Raw genomic sequence first — 18358 nt, 5'->3', positions numbered from 1 at the left:
CTTTCCCTTCAAGAAGGGGAGATATTAGGAGCCATACTCCAGAGAAGGCTATATCTAGAGAAGGGCCAGGTTATGATTCTTCCCCTACATCTCTAGCCCCCATGAGAAGCAAATATCAGGCTTCAGAGAATGGGGAAGGTCATCTAACAGGTATAACCCCAGCAGACTGCCAGCAGAGACAGGCACTTTTGTGAGGTGGGCAAGGAGGCCAGGACTCACAGCAATAAGCTCCAGCAGAAATAGGCTAATTGCTAAAGGAAGAACTTTTCTGCCATGTTCATTCAAGAGCTCCAGCTGCCAGGTGTCTCCCTAGCCCTATTAAGCCTTCCATAAGTACAAAATAGTAGCAAGAGACTAGAATCAAGAATAAAATTCATCTTGGCATGAGCCAATACAACTCACACATAGTCCATAGAAGGCAAGTCCTAATTTCTGTAACAGGTAAGGAAAGTGATATTCCAAGAGAGTAAGTGGTTTATCCAAGATCAGAACAAGGCAAAGCAGCATAGTCAAAAATGTCATCCATTTCTTCTAGTATCAAATCCAGCATTTTCAGAGAAGGGAACCTACCCCCATCTCTTTAACTCTCACATAATGATTTCTTAAAGGCAAAGAAAAAAGTCTGGCTTTCTTTGTCCCCATTTGGTTTGATAAATATTGATGCTTAACAAGTCTGGGATCTGTTTTAGCACCAAAATATATAACTGACTGGCAATGGCCAAACTGAGTGCTGTGTTGAGAAGTCTTCTGATGCCAAGTCTGAGCTTAGTGAAATGTATCTGTGACACCTTACAAAAACCTGCCATAATTGGTTAGGGGAAGCTCAAGGAGGAAGGAAGGATCAGTAAATGGGAAAATCCTTGTCATGTCATCTGGAATTCAAAAAAATGTGGCCATAAAGTGGGTAATTCACAAAGATAATTAAGTCAAACATTTCATAAAATATATCACTGGAGTTGCTTAAAATGAAAGATGCTAGCTAATGCATAAATTAAGGACCAGACTTGGGACCAGCAGTTAGCGTAATGACTATGTTGCTGAACTCCCACGTAGTCAACCACGGTTCGCGTCCCGGACCCCGTGGCTTAAAACTCACACCGGGCGTGTGTGCGTGCGTGCCCAAGATCCCGAGAGGAGAATGGAGGAGAAGGGATTGCTGCATGGCCATCCCCCCTGGGGGTTGATTTCTTGCTTTCTGTCTCTCTGTCTCTGTCTGTCTGGCAAGCACACGTGCTGTATAGCGAGAAACCTCTCCAAAAATAATTTTTTAAAAAAGGACCAGACTAAGCATTGTTCATTTATTACCTAATTATATCTTCCCAGAGACTCTCTGAGCTTACTGACATTATTTCCCAGTTTTTCAGAAGCAGAAACGAATTTTTGAGAATTTATATAAATCACCTTATATGAAACTAGTGAATGGCAGGTCCAGAAATTTAATACAGTACCACCTTATTCCAGAGCCTGTGCTATTAACCCCTGTGCTGTCATGTCTTCAACATTCAGTATTACCACTGTTTGATGAGTGTCATTGCCTCATAATACAGGCCTGGCAAGAGAGTTTCTTGCCTCCTCTCCACTTAGCCTCAAGTCAGAAGCACCACAGAGTGGTGCACTGTGCTCTCCTGTCCCTTACAGAAACACGGCTCAGCAACTAGTTGAAACTTGTGCCCCAGAGACATGAGGCATCATCATCCCCTAGCCTGTTCTTTCCCCCCTTCTTTATTCAGAAATGCTCAGCATTGCCTCATTATACCTTCTAAGCTAATTTGGCTGTCAAATCGACTCTGATTCAGGCTCTTGTACAAAGGAAAATAAAACCAATTCATAGTGATGAATCATCAGGGCAGATAATTTGCGTGGCAGGGCTGAAGTACCTTATAGGCTCTTCTCTTCAAGAGTAATGGGCAAATCCTTATAGAAGGCAAGGCTTCCTGCAAAAATGTTGGATTGCTCGCTCACTCACTCAGCCCAGGGTGTGAGGAAACAGAGAAAATCAAAGAGAACTTTCCAACCTCAGAAGTAGTTTGAAAAACATATTTCCTTTACTTTTTTTCTAATTCAGGAAAAGTTGGGTTGTATGAAAAAGGCCAATGTAATAATCTATCCTTTCTTCTCTCATCCTGGATTTTGTTTTTCATAGCCAGAGTTCATGTGCACTCGCCAGACAGAGAAAGGAGAAAGACCCCTCAAAGGGACATGGTCACACACAATGTAATCCCTTCTCCTCCATTTCTCCATCCTGTCAGGATTTGGGGCATGTGTGCATCAGAGCAAATTGACTCTGATTGTCAGGGCTGGGTTCTGAAATGCAGTCAGCCATACAGGATCTGGCTGATCTTTAACCACTTAATCCCTTAACCACTAGGCTAGGAGGCCAGTGCCCTAGTCCTGAATTTATATGTTCATTTATTTACCTACAACTCATTCCACAAATTGTATTTTATTTATGTTTGGCTCTATGTATCAACCCTTTATGGAACAAAGTGATATACTATTTAAAAGTATAATGTACTTATTCTGATCATTTCTTTGCTCCCTTTCCCTGGTTCTTCTTTCCAAGTTAGGTTGACTCCACAGCTCTGTTTTTCAGATCCAACAATCCATTACCCCATGTTGACTCCCCAGAGACCCCTCCTCCAGTAGCTGTGATGAATGTGAGGATGGGCATCCACCTAGTCTGGGGGTGGCCAGTAGCCCAGTTGAAACCTGGAGCCCTGGCACATTATTCAAATTGTTGCCTCGTGGATTTAGCAAGGTGTTTGACATTACTGTGGAAACTTCCTGACCAAGTTGCCAGGCCCTAACCTCAAGGAACTTGAGGTCTCACTGGAGAAACATAATACTCCAACTCTGCGGAATGCTACATGGTCTCTGTTCACAGAAGAGAGATGCCCTTGGGACCAGCAGTTAGCATAATGGTTAAGTCGTTGGACTCCCATGTATTCAACTGCGGTTCATGTCCCGGACCCGGTGGCCTAAAACTCACGCCAGGCGTTTGTGTGTGCATGCCCAAGATCCCGAGAGGAGAATGGAGGAGAAGGGATTGCGGCATGGACATCCCCCTGGGGTGGGGGGAGGTGATTTCTCGCTTTCTGTCTGTCTCTCTCTGTCTGTCTGGTGAGTGCACGCACCCTATAGCAAAAACCTCTTCAAAAAAAAAAAAAAAGAAGAAGAAGAAGGAGATGCCCTTGTGGCCTAGAGTGAATGAGACCAGAAGAATTTCCAGAAGACAAAGATAGGTGAAATTTAGAGATGTGGAAAGGAGGATGGAGTTTGTTCAGGGAGAAGAAAGAGGTGTGGTGCAAATGAGCTGGAAGCAAACTGAGAATACCAATTCTACTATAAATCTCTCCTTTTCATGGACTGGAAAAACTTTTTACTGGAGGAGGAATGCAATGAAAGGATAGCACTCAGACATGAGGTGTCTTCCAAAAGTTCATGGAAATTGCATATCATAAGCAAACTGTGCATGGATTTCAAAACTATGCATGGATTTCAGATTATTTGTATCAAAACAAACTTATGCATTAATACCATTTACCATTTACTAATTGGAAGTACGTATAAAGAGCTTCCTCCTGCTGCAACTCTGCCTTCTCTTCTATTCCTATCCACAAACATGTCCTATCTGCATGTGAGAATGTGAATTTAACTGGGAAAGGATATGTCTGAACATGCTGTAAATTCAGGAGCTGGTGCACCAATCCAGCACCAGTAATCACTCCAAAGCACTGTTGCCCAACCTAGACATGAGCTCTTCCTACTGGTGATGCCTGGACAGCCCTGTCCAGACCTCTTAGCTGACACCTTGGCAACATAGGGATCAGGCTACAGGATCTCTGCCTATGCAAGGCCCCTACAATTTTGGCTATATTAAAATATTCCAGCTGAACAAACTAATCAACTAGCAAATAACAAGAATCAAAAGCATATGAGATCAAAATATGGTATCAAGTCAGCTGTTTAACTACAGTTCACCCAGACAAGGCAAAGTATATAAGTACATAAAAGAAGAGGATGAGAGGGCCAGCCTTATAGTCTAGTGATTTAGGAAACCAGATACTATGATTTACCACACAATTCTTATCTCAGCCCTGGAAACTTGAAAAACACATTGGCACTGGGGTGTGTACATGTCTGAAACCCCAAAAGGTCAGAGAAATGGAGAAAAAGTTATCATGGCATCACCATGCCCCATTTGGGGGTGCTTTGTTCCCCTCTCCCCTCTACCTACTTCTCTGTCTCTCTGACTAGCAGATACTCTCTGGCAAGAAAAAAAATAAGAAAAAGAGAAACATTCACATTTTGTAAGTCCCAGATACTCATGATTTTTACTTTTTATACTGTATCACAAGGTAAACATTATTATTCCTACTTTCAGATAAGAAAAATGAGGCTTAGAAAAAGCTAAACAACTTGCCAAAACCAGGGCTAGAAGTAGGAAAGCTGAGACTGAACCCCAGTTCAGTCTCTTCTCTCATCTCTGAAGTTCACATTAAATACTATCGGTTCTAACTGCACCTCTCCTGCTTGGATCCCCAACAGCAGCCCGAATAAGTGGGTGCCCAGCTCATGGCTGGATAGTGTCTAGCAACACGAGCTCCTCCCCTCTAGAGGTAGGTCCCTTTACCTTAAAACAGTTCTTTATAATGACAAAATCTTTCCATAGTTCTTTATTCTGGCCCTCATAGAATAAATCTGATTGCTTTCCTCCTGATGGTCCTTCTGACATTTGGTGACGACAAATGGCCTTAGACCCTTGAACCTTCTCTTTGCCAAAATAACAAGCCCAGTTCCCTCCTGTGACAAAAATATATCAATGCCTTTACACACATAAGTGAAGTCACTTAAGTCATTGCAAGGAGGAGAGTACATATATATTTTATTTTATTTATTAATTCCTGAAAAAGAGAGGAATAGACAGTCACCCTCAACAGGGTCTTTAAGCCATGATCCTTCTCCTGGATCTGCAGCTAGCCAGGATCACAGGTGCACCTGACATGTTGAAGCAAATCTGGGAAGTGAACTCAGAGCCTTCCAATATGGTCTCATGTAGCAGCATTCCTACTGCCTCCACCATAGTGGCTGGACCATGTTTTATTTTTAAAAAGCCCCAGCAGCTCATTACTTTAGACCATTCATTTCCACAGTGATCTTTAAACTAAGCCAAATCTTTTCCTTTCTCAGTCAAGTGTCTTTTTGACTGATCCTCAGAAATGAAGTGCCTCTGGGAATCACATTCTGTATCACACATTCAGGAATCATCCAAATAGACTGAGCGTCAAAATCAGCACATCTGAGACCTGAGAGTGCACAGAAACCACCACCTGGGTCTCAGTTGGTCTGGGCATTTTTTTAAAATGTGCCAGAGATGGGACCAGCAGATGGTGTAATGATTACATTGCTGGACTCCCATATAGTTGAACATAGTTCAAGTCCTGGATTCAGCAGCTTAAAAAACTCACGCCAGGTGTGTGTACATGTGTGCCCAAGACCCTGAGAGAAGAATGGAGGAGAAGGAACTGTGGCATGGCCATCCCCCCCACCAGGGGTTATTTCTCACTTTCTGTCTCTCTGTCTTTCTCTGTCTCTCCAGCAAGCATATGCTCCCTACAGCAAAGAAATCCCTCGCTAAAAAAAATGCCAGAGGCAGCATGTACTCACCAGAGAGAGACAGAGAGGGAAGGGGAAAAAGCACCCCCCCAATCAGTATAGCCATGCCACATTATTCTCCATTTTTCTATCTTCTGGGATTTTGAGCATGCATGCATACACACCTGGCAGGTTTCTCAAGCCTCTGGGTATAAGAATTGAAATGCATGATTAGCCATGTAGGATCCAGCTCCCTTAACCATCAGGCCATAGTGGTTTTAACAATCTCCCAGGCAATATTGATGGTTCTGGTCTACAAACCACACTTTGAGTAGCCAGGTGCTAATAGACATGACCCACTTTGAAAGGAAAACCCAAAGACACTTTCTGTGCTCACTGGGAAGCACCCAGTGGTTTTGAAAATGCATGCTATGAAATTTAGCATTTAATCCTCTTAGTTTTCTTTCAGCAATTTTGTGAGAAAACAAACTGTTAACAGTACAACTAAGGACAGATATTGATAGTGTATGTATATGAGAAGGAGTATCCACAGTAGGAAGTGACAGAAGCTCACCCTCCTCAACAGGCATTAAATAGAGCAAAGCTGAGCTAAGTCACTACCCAGCTAAGTAAGCCGCCTACAGGGCTCAAAGCCCAAAAGGCACAAAGAGAACCTCAGGTCTGAAATGAGAAATCAGCCTCACAGCCAGGACTTAACCTGAGCTGCTCCATGTATCATGAGCTCATAAGAGTTAGTGTGCATGCATGAGCATGCACATGTACAAACACACACACACATGCACAGCCCAAATATCAGCTCAGCCATGCGCTGCTAGCACTATTATGTCAAGTAGCATAAATCATCACATCATTACCAACTGGCTGCAGAGAACAGATCAAAATGTATCAAAGAAATGAAACTAGGCACAGGACATTATGCCCCTGGGCAAGGAACTCAGATGCCCACTAAACTAAACTCCCTTGGCAAGGACACATCTTTTCATACTACAGATGCTCCTCGACTTATGATGGCATTATATACTGATATACCCATCATTCATTAAAAGTATCATTAAGTCAAAAATGCAGGTAATATGTCTAACCTACCAAACTTCATTCTCTAGCCTTCCTTAAATGTCCTCAGATGGCTCCCATTGGCCTACAGTTCACAAGATGATCTAATAATACAAAGCCTATTTTTCATCAAGTGTTGAATAGCTCTTGTAATTTGTTGAATATTATACTGAGGGTGACAAACAGACTGGTTGTATGAGTACACAAAATATGGTTGCTATTAAATGCATTGCTTTTGCACCATTGTCAAGTAGGAAAATTGTAAGTTGAACCATCATACATAAGGGCCATCTGTTTTTCTGTTCAGTCTAGCACAGAGGCTAGAATACATAGGCTGCAAAGTAAGGGACTACTAAATGAGTGGAAGTAACCAGGCTTGACCTTTCACAGAGACCCCAAGATGAAGACTGGCCGTGCTTCTCAGAACTTTTCTCCTCTGTCCAGAAGCCAACAAGCCTTTCTACTGGCCAGTTAAAGAATTGCTCTTAGATTGGTATCCTATCTTCTACATCAGATGGAAATCCAGGGTCCCTTTGGGGGTCATATACTGGATGCAAGTGTTTAGCTTGTTGAGCAAAGCATTTAAAACTAAATTATCTGAATTTCCTTGGGAGCCATTCCCCAGGGTCAAATGAATCCCTGTTGCTCATGCCAGGTTTGCTTTATTCCATATATATATATATATACATATATATATATATGTATATATATAAAGACTTTCATACCAAGCATGCATGCCAAAGCAGAACTGTCATTCCCAGAAACCTGCTCTTCTCCCAAGTTTTCTTGTCTCAGGAAATGTCACCATCTTGCCCTCCCCTATCACCAAAGATGATCAGGATAAAAATGTGACATTACCTTCATTTTCATTCTTTCTTTCATACATAGCTGTTCCACCAGTATATCCTACAGGCTTTGTTTCTAAACTAGAACCTACGCTCCTATGACTCCTTCCTGCTTCTCTCTTGAAAATCTGGCCACAGCATCCAGGGGCCCTCACTTAGCAGTTTCATCACACCATATCACCTCTTTGCTTAAAACTCTCCAGTGCTCTTTCAGTGTTCAAAGCACCAGCTACAAATCCTTTCCTGATCAGACCTCATCTCCTTTTCTCATCTACTAGATGACTAAACTACAGCTACAGTGACCACCTTTCTCTCTCTCAGATCTCCCCATGTATTCCCAGGTCACTAGCTCCTTTTGCTTGGAATGTTGTGCTTCTGGTAGGAATTGCAGAAGTAGCCACTACCTTATAAGCCCTTCCACATGCCAGGCACTAATCTAAGCCTTTAATGTGCTAATTCATACAGTCTTCATAACAGCCTTAGAAGTAGGGCTATTGTTACTTCCACTTTACAAATGAGGCAGTTGAGGCACAGAAAGGTTAGAAGGCCTGCTCAAGGCCACACAGCTTATAAATGGCAGAGCCAGATTCATATTAAGAAAGTCTAATTCCAGAACCTTTCTCTGAATCACTGCTACTTACAGATCTCATCATTTTCATAATGGCTCTCACCTTTTAGAACTCAACTCAAACAGCATTTCCCCAAAAAGGGCTTCCCTAATCACCCTGTTTCAAGCACCTATCATATCTGGATTGGCCTAGTTACACATTATCTATCATATTTCCCCATTGCAACCACCCAACATAGAGGATATAGAGCTCCTAAAGGCAGTGCCCAGCAGTCTTATTCTTCATATCCCCAGAACACAGAGTAGTACCTGGCACAAAGCCCCTCTTGACTAGTAACAACCAGCCTTCTGCCTAGTTTATATTACCACCTGCCCTTGAAGGCATTTGAATTTCTAATCCTCCACCAGTCCTAGCCATAATACGCTATCTACAGGAGACAGTCCAGGCCTGCATGACAAAGCCCTGCACAGCAGAGCTCAACAGAGCTCCAGCTGTCCCTAAGGTCTCATCCCTCTCCCCTTCTACCATATACCCAACCCTTAGCCACTCTGAACTGCTCTACCTGTAGCCCTAGTCCCTCTCTGACTCTGTTCCTGCCCCTTGACACTAGTTTTCTATCACAGTGGGTGTGAAGAATTCAGGTTTTAGAGTCAGACTGACTGACTTTGAATCCTGGCTCCTCTGTTGTATCATCAAACTTCTTTGAGTCACTTTCCTCATTTATAAAATCAGGTCTTACCTCTTGTAAGAATGAGGCATAAAATATGTGAAACACTTACTACCATCTTAATACATGGTCATGATGGAATGCTTAATAAAATGTAGATGTTATGGAGTATGTTTTTCAAGCTGCCAAGGCTGGAATTCAAACTGTAGACAACCATGTGGGATACAGCTTTTTTAACCAGTAGACTATGAGGACAACTCATGACTCTTGTCTCTTCAGCAATAAACATATGTGTGATACATATGAGGAGTATTCAAAAAGTTAATGAAAAAAATATGTATTACTTTTTAAAAAACTATGCATGGATTTCAAAAGATTTTTGCACCAAAATTAACTTATACTTTAATTCTGTTTTACCACAAATTTCTTGAAGTTTCCTTGTTAAGTCTCAATAAACATCTACTGCAGCAACAGATAAAGGATGTTCTTAGATTCTGGTTACAGATGCCACCAGGATGGAAGAAAGTCCAAACCCTGTTCTGACCCTTTTGTTTTACTATTAATAGGGAAAAATAAAAATTTCATGTCCAGCATTTCTGGGGTTTTTTTGTGTGTTAGAAAAGTTAAGTTAGAAGAAAACAGAAGACAGGGAGGACCCAGGTCTGGTCGTGGGAAGGAGGCAAGGGAAGATAGGCTGGAGAGGAAAAACATTTCCCGGATATCAGATTAAAGCTTCAGTGTTCAAATTTATTATTATTTTTTAAAGCTATCAAGCCATACAACTATGTAATTGTGAACCAGAAAGAAGTGAAGTATTAGGGGCTAACTGATCATTGTCTGTTTTCAGAAAGGGTGGTCTTCATCAGGTATTGGCAACCCTGCTGCATTTGTTAAACTTCCATGGTGTCCCCACTAATTGGACCTATTTCAGCTAAAAAATGTTCAGAAGCAGTGAGGAAGCTTATGCTCCTGAGACACACTGAATAAACCTTCATGTGTCTCTCCTTGGCCCCCTTTGTAAAAGTTTCTATACAGCCCATATTTTTCTTCAAAGCATCGAACACATTCATACCCAAACACACAAATGCACAGAGTTCATATTGTCTGGAGGATTGTAACAGTTTTACTTTTCTCTCTCACAAAATTTTTCTGCTGATGAGCTTAGAGTCATAGCTATGACCAAAAAGTCCAGAGTACTCTCAGGGAGAGTATGTTGTATGGGTGCATATGTTAGATGGGAAGTTGGACTAGGACTCTGTGAGGGAATGAAATTTCAGTTCACAGTGAGATTTCAAAAATTATCCTGCATCTGAGTCTATGAGGGACACTATATTCCCTCAACTCCCCTTTGCACAGAGCCCTTTTAAACCAGAACCTTATCTGAAAGTTCAAGGACTTGCGCAACAAATGAGAACAGGTTTTTCTACTCACTTTGGGCAAGAGAGTATTAGCATAATTGTGTTGTGAGAGTGACTTTTAATTGTGTGACTGCAGGCTTTGAGGTGCAATGCTATTTATCATTTACAACATGGTGCAACGATGGCACTCTGGATACACAACTCCCCAGCCTGGCTTTGAATCTCTCCCTCTACCTGCCCTCTGGGCCTTGTGCTATTATTTGTGGACACAAAATCATAAATGCAAAAACTCAGCTGTTGAGATTTGGTTGTGAAGGTTTTGAGAACAATTTTAATACCTTCATTGTTGAAAGTTGGGGGCTTTGGAAACAATTAGTGATTAGGGTGGATTTATTAGGAAAGTAAATGAGACCAGGGGAGACATACATAGACCACAATGACACCCACTCTCTTGCCTTCACATGTTGTGATGCAACCAGAAGATCCCCACCAGAGGTGGTCTCTGGACCTTGGGCCTCCAAACCATGAGTGAATAAATTATTCATACCCAGATATGTTCTATTAGAGAGTAGAACAGCCTGACTCACCCACTCAGCCTCTCTGTGCCTGAGATGCTTCTATCAAACATCTTTAGAGGTACCCATACTCCTACTTCACAGTGCTATTTTTAAGAAAACATTAAGTGAGCTGTCTTATAAGAAAACATACTAAATTATAAAGTGATGAGAACATCAACAAGACTTTGTGCCATCTTGTGAAATTTTATATCTCAACTAATGCAAAGAATTTTTATTTTCATTTTATCGGTGGTTTTTTTGTTTTGTTTTGTTTTGTTTTTGGTGAAAGGAAAAAGTAGCTTATTAAGCAAAAGCAAAAGCACACTCCTGAGAGGTAGGAGAGGGCCAGAGTGGACAAAGAAAGAGTAGCCCTGAAGCCCCAGCAGTTACATTCAGTGCAGAGAATTTTACTGTTTTACTCCCCTAGACAGACAAACCCCATGGTTCCTTTATTTATCTTTTAGGTTTTTTTAGTTAAATAACATAATAGGAGAATAGCAGGTATGGCTAGTATAATGAAGAAAAATATAGTCAGGTAAAAGATGAAGAGGGCCTGGGGTTTAGATGGATTGGCCACATGAGGCCTCTGAAAAGGACCTTTGAGCAAAGACCCACATGAAGTGAAGATGCCCAGGGAAAGCATAGCAGGCTGAGGGAGTGGCGGTGCAAAGGCCCTGAGTTGAAACATGTTGGAGTGGGAACAATGCCCATTGTACTGTTTAACACCTAAGTGTAGAGTGAGCAGGATTTACTGTGATTATGCTCATCATTATCCTGCTGCCAAAACACCTAGTAAGCACTCAAGGATAAGCCCAAACCAGGGAAACCCAACATAACACAACAGACGCCAGGTAGGGCCCTTCAGATCACCCTGTCCAAGACAGAAATCCAGCTCTGTGGGCTCTTTTAATGCTGCTGCAGCAACAGTCAAGTATGGGCAGAGGCCATTTAGAACAGATAGAGGACAGAAGCATTTCCATTCTATTCCATCCTCAATGGCATCATCCTCCTCCATATTTTCCATCACCCTCTCCCCAAACAAACTCTTTGAGGAAAAGTCTCTGCTGGTAGCAGATCAAGCAGTCATTAAACTCATGCTGACTGAGTCTCTAGTGTATGTCCAGCATGAGCTAAGACTGGGGACACTGAACTGCAACAGGTGAGATCTTTCTCTGAAGGGGCTCACTGAGAGGAGTTATAGATGGAGAAACAACTAGAGAAATAATGCCAGCCCAGTAGGAGAATCAGGAGTATGGTTAACACTATAAAGTGCTCTGGGAGCACAGAGGGAAGAACACCCTCAGGGAAGCCAATCCTCCACTCCTTACTCATTACATGAAGTCTGCTCCTTCTAAGGTCTCATTGTCCCCACTGCCTTTCCTTCTCTTCCTTCATGGTACTAAGGAAAATTGTAGCTGAATACTGATCTTTTGGATGTCTGTCTCTCCTAATAGATTGTAGACCTCATGAGTCAGGGACCTTTTCTGTCCTCTTCATACCCACATTCCCAGCACCTAAATAACACATAGCTAGCACATGGCTGGAGTGCAGAAAGATAGCATGAATAAATTAATGTTGCTAAGCAGCAGAACACAAAATTCTACTGAGGAAATGTGATAGCAGCCTCCAAGATGGCTCCCAATGAATCTCACCTCTTAATATTTATAACTTTATGTGCTCTCTTCCCACACTGAATCAGGACAAACCCATATGGCCATCAAAATACTGTGAAATAATGGTGTATGATTTTCAAGGTTTGGAAAACTTCCAAGGCTCATTAAAAAACAAAGTGCTATTCATACTTTGCTTTCTGTTGAATCATTCGCACTAGGGGAAACCAGGCAGCCATGCCATGAGGACCCTCAAGCAGCCCTGTGGAGAGCTCCATGTGGCAAAGAACTGAGGCCTCCTCCCCAAAGCCAGCATCACCTTGCTCATTTTAATTATGTGAGAGAGCAAAATTGGAAACAGGTCTCTAGCCCCAGTCAAGACTTCAGATTACTGTAGCCCCAGTTGACATCTTGCATGAGATCTCATGAGAAACTCTGAGCCAAAACCACTTAGCCAGACTGGCCCCTCATTCCTACTCCAGAGAAACTATATGAGATGATAAACCTTTACTGAAATTTTAAACCACTAAGTTTCAGGGTAATTCATCATTCCCTGCAATATATAACTAATATAGGAAAGACTAGAAATCCTTTCATAGAATAGAGCTTTGAAGAACAAGGAAGGTTTCACTAGGACCAGAAATGGTATCGCATTTCATACAGAGGGAACAACAGAGGATACTAAACAGAGGACTGGGTATTTAGGAAATGGAACAGCATCTTAGAATGGCTGGGGCACAAGCTCCCAGGAATGATTTTCAAAAGAAGGGTATGTGGGTCCTGCACAGTCTTTGAATATTGTTCTAAAGGATCTCAACTCTTTAGAGGTGGGGATCATTATTTTCATCTTAAATAAGACAACTAAACTCAAAAAGTTTAAGGAATTTGTCTAAGAGCATGTAGCAAATAACTGGCAGTCCTGAAATTCAAATGCAAGATGAAGTAACACAAGAGCCAGTGCTCTTTCCAATGCCTCTACTTCAGAAAAGTTCTGTGGCTCCTTGAGCAGGGGTAACCCAGTGCTTCTGCACTGTCTAGAGGGTAGAGCAGGTTAGGCATGCACAGTTTGTCCTTCTGCCCCACCCATTAGAGGGCACCCTGGCATCACCGCTCTGCCAAGCAAGTTCTCCTCCTCGCCTGTGCACTCTTCTTTTTTAGTCCCAGCTCTCCTAGGCCTCCCCACTGCCTCACAACCATGACGCCACTTTGTGCCCCCAGGAGATCAGCTTTGTCTCTGAGGGCTCCCTTCCCTCCCACAGGGCAAGCAAAGGCAGCATTCCAAGGCAGCTTGTGAACTCTCCACTGCAACAGAGGCTGGGGCAAGCTGGCAAGACATGTTTCCAAGCTCGAAGCCCACCATAGAAACACTAGTATACCACCTGCTGCTCTTTGCAAGAAGAGGTGCTTTGGGCCCTGAAGATCAGTGTCCTGAGAGTCAATGTCTCTCATCTCATAATATTTTGAAGTCTGAGCTTAAAGAGAAAAGTGGGAAGGGTACACTGAAAGGACCAGAGCTCAGAAGTGTCTCCAGAATGAGAGCTCCTGAAAAGAGAAAAAGGAAGCTCATATTTCCAGAATAACAACTCTGTTTAAGCTCTGGGATTTTCCCACATATTTCAGTCTTCTCCATCACCCTGTGAGACAGGCATTACTGTTACCTTTTCCAAATGAGTAAATAGGGGTCAAAGAGGTTAAGCAACTTGCCCCAAGATACAGAGAGCGATTATGCACAACTGAGTGAGTGGGTTGTGCACTGCACAACACTAAGGAGCAAAGGTCACATCACATTCCCTGTAGATCTTTATGTGTATTTGTTAATAAAATTTCACAGAAGAAAGTGGCTTCAGAATGGACACCTTTCTCTAATGTGCAAAGAGGCACATCTGGGTGAGCAGTGATTCTACATAAGTATTCAACTGGTCAGTGGTACTCTGATCCCATACTTGTCTAACTCCACAGCCCCTGCCCTTTCCACCAGACTTTTATAGCTTTCTTGGGATAATCCCAAGCATTTCCATATCAAGTTCTTCACAGTTCAACTGACAGATGAAATCACAGCCATCTAGACCATCCAAGCTAAAAACATGTTAGCAACCAAATGATCCACCTGAACCTTCCTCTTATATTGAAAGAATACAGGCCCAGAGAAGGGAAGTGAGCTGCCTGTGATCACACAGCTGAGCATACGTAACACGACGGGGACTTGTGTCTTGTGCATCTGAAGGCAGGTCTGCCCTGATGTCCAGTTGTTTGAATTATAACCATAGGTGATCAGAGCTGGATTATCTAGGCTGGTGGTCTTAACTTTCTTCCACAGCAGAATTCTCTCTCAGTTATGAATGGAGGCAGTGAAGGGTCATGAGGGTCAGTGTCTCATCTCATAACATTTTGAAGTCTGAGTTTAAAGAGAAAAGCAGGAAGGGCAAACTGAAAGGACCAGAGCTCAGAAGTGTCTCCAGCATAGAAGAACATTCTTCTGTAGGCCTGCCAGGTCCTGAGAGAGAAACCATAGTCAAATGGAAGCTTCTAAGCTTTCCCAAGTGACTCTCCAGGCAATAGGCATCCACCTTGAAGAGAGGATTCAGACTCTGCATAATCCTCCCTGGGAGCCCTCAAAAGCCATAGCAACAGCCCCAGGTGGCAACTTGGTTCTGTCTGAGCTCCAGTCAAGGTGACAAGAGCCAAGGGAAAAAGAACAAAGGGAGGAAATCCGAGCACTTAATTTGCTGTTCTGTGGAAGATGCCAATTAAAACACTACCTTTATGCCCCTACTCTTGTTAGGCTGCCTCATTAACAACTCTCTTGGATGCTCTGCCCCCAAATACCAGCTTCCTTTTTAGATAATGAAGCCCAAGCATGCCTAAATTGGAGGCTGTGAGACCCTCTAGGATCAGAAACACACACCCTACCCCACCCCCAGTCATTAAAGCACAGGGAGGAAAGGTGACCTACCCAAATCACTCAGTTGATCTTTCCTGGATCAAGGGCATTCATGAGATGACATTTTAGACATTGCTGACAATGGTCACTCCAGCCTTATGTGAACTTAGTCCACCCATTTGCCTGCCTCTGAGTCACTGACAGACTCTGCACATGTAAGGAAGCTGAAATCCTGGGGCTCAACAGTTCACAGTGCCAAAGAGAGAACTGACCACTGAGTCCCCTTCAAATTAATGCTGGAAAAAGCTTTCATGTACCTCCTAGAAGAAGTCTAGCTTCCCCCAGTGAGTCACTAACGAATCAAATTGTTGAGCAGCAATCTACTAGCCTATTATTCTTCCACTATGTCTGGAATCTAATTTCTATAAAGTGGAATTTCTAGCCAGCTTACTACATCATAGGAGCTAGGTAAGTCTTAAAACCAGAATGTGGGGATAACTGTTTATCAAAAAACACATTAAATGAGGGTCTGGGCAAATTTGATCTTTTCATGATGCTACTAATAATGAACAAGTGGAAATTAATGTTTTGAAAATAATACCATTTATTGATACCCACCCCCACGTGTGTAAGATAATTAGTTACACATTTGGTAAAAACAAGCATAGGATTTGAGTGCTGAAAACTATAAAATACAGATGTAGGAAACTAAGGGAGACATAAATAAAAGCAGAATCATATTGGAGACAAGAGTTGGAAGACTCTACACAGCAGGTATTAACTCCTCAAAAACTGATCTAATAAAAGACAACTCCAATTCAATTCAGTAGATATTTAGGTAAAAATATGCAAACTAATTTTGAAATGTATAAAAAAAGCAAATGAACCAAAATAGCCAAAATGATTTTAAAGAAAAAAGTTGAAGGAATCATAACACCTGATTTTTATTCTTTATTTTTTTTTTGAGAGGTTTTCGCTATAGGGCGCGTGCGCTCGCCAGACAGACAGAGAGAGACATAGAGACAGAAAGCGAGAAATCACCCCCCAGAGGGGATGGTCATGCCGCAATCCCTTCTCCTCCATTCTCCTCTTGGGATCTTGGGCACACACGCACACGTGCCCAGCGTGAGTTTTAAGCCACCGGGTCTGGGATGTGAATCGCGGTCGACTATGTGGGAGTCCAGCGACATAGCCATTACGCTAACTGCTGGTTCCCGACCACCTGATTTTTAAACTACAGAAATCAAGATGGTATAGTATTATTAACAAAGGGATAGGTGCATAATCAAAAAGTAGAATTAAAAATCCAGAGATACATATAAATATAGCCAATCGATTTTTGACAATTACAAAAGCACACCTGGCATTTATCAAGCCTCTGGTTTTAGGACTTGAATCACACCGTCAGCCATGTGTGATGTAGCCACCTTGATCATCATGCTACCAGCTAGCCCCAAAAGTGTCTCTCTCCTCAAATGATATCTTCTACAATGGTAATAAAAATGTACAAGATGTCAAGGGGAAATTTTTAAAACATCAAAACTATTATAAAGAAATTATTTATTGGGACCAACAGCGTAATGGCTATATCGCTGGACTCCCATGCAGTCGACCGTGGTTCAAGTCCTGAACCTGGTGTCTTAAACTCACACCGGGCACGTGTGTGTGCATGCCCAAGACCCTGAAAGGAAAATGGAGGAGAAGGGACTGCGATGTGGCCATCCCCCTGAGGGGTGATTTCTCACTTTCTGTCTCTCTGTCTCTCTCTGTCTCTCTGGCAAACACATGCACCTTGTAGCAAAAACCTCTCCAAAAAAAAAAGAAAAGAAAAGAAATTATTGATTTAATATTTATTTATTTAAAGAGAGTTTTTTGTTGTTGTTTTGTTTTTGTTTTTGTTTTTGTTTTGTTTTTGCTATGGGGCACATGTGCTCACCTGAGAAACAGAGAGAGACAGAGAGACAAAAAGTGAGAAATCAGCCCCCAGGAATATGACCCTGCTGCAATTCCCTTCTCCTCCATTCTACTCTTGGGATTTTGGGCACACATGTACATGCACCCAGCATGAGTTTTAAGGCACCAAGTCTAGGACTCCAACCATGGTTGACTGCATAGGAGTCCAGTAATATAACCATTATGCTATCTACTGGTCCCTAGAAAAAAAAATTATTTAAAAATTTTAAAGGTATTAAAGGACTACAGATATTTTCTGTGTAACTAAGAAGACAACAGCATAAAGATGTTGGTTCAATACAAATATAGGTATATAAAGCATTTAAAACAATGCCTAACATATAATAAGTGCTATATGTGTTGTTGAATAAATAAATCAAAATTCCAACAAGGTTTTGCATAGATTTGACAAACATGTTCTAAAATTTGTAAGGCGAATTATGATCCAAAAATAACCAAAACAATCTAGAAGAACAGGGTAGGAGAAAAGATAATGCTCATTCTGTCAGATATTAGCACTTAATTATAAAACCATTAAGATAATGTTTTTACTGGCCCAGGAGTAGACATACAGACTAATGGAACAAAATAGAGTCCTAAAATGTTTTGCTAAATGGAAACTTGATATATAACAGATGGTGAAACTGTTTGTTATCCCTATTGGAAAAAAATAAAATGCCTAATTCACACCATTTACAACTTTCACTTTCAGGTAGAATAAAACATGAGAAGCAAAACTTTTAAAAGGAATGTTATTTTCTCAGTGTAGGAAAGAATTTCTTAAGCCAAGATACAAAAAGTACATATTATAAAGGAATAGATTAATAGACAACAAAGACTTTAACAACTGCTGTGTTTCAAAAGATTCCACAAGTATAATACAAATGCAAAGCAGAATATATTAATAACTCATATAACCAACAAAACACTGACATCAAAAAATATATAAAAGTCTCCTATAAACAAATACAAAGCAATAAATAATGTACTCATTTTAAATAGTCAATAAAGCATCTAAGAGGTGGCTCCACACACAGGGTGTGCCTGAACTGCTATGCACATACTGCTTGCAAGGCAAGGAGAATGGTTAACACTCAAATTAGTCCTTTGACACCTTAAAGATCAGCAGTTGAGGGGGGATGTTTTCAAATGGAAAGAAGCTGATGACTGATTAAAAATAGGATGTGGTGGGACCAGCAGTTAGTATAAGGACTATGTGCTGGACTCCCACGTAGTCGACCGCAGTTAA

This window comes from Tupaia chinensis, unplaced genomic scaffold (genome assembly GCF_000334495.1).
Source record: "Tupaia chinensis unplaced genomic scaffold, TupChi_1.0 Scaffold149666_1, whole genome shotgun sequence".
Classification (NCBI taxonomy): Eukaryota; Metazoa; Chordata; class Mammalia; order Scandentia; family Tupaiidae; genus Tupaia; species Tupaia belangeri.
This window is presented reverse-complemented; position numbering follows the sequence as displayed.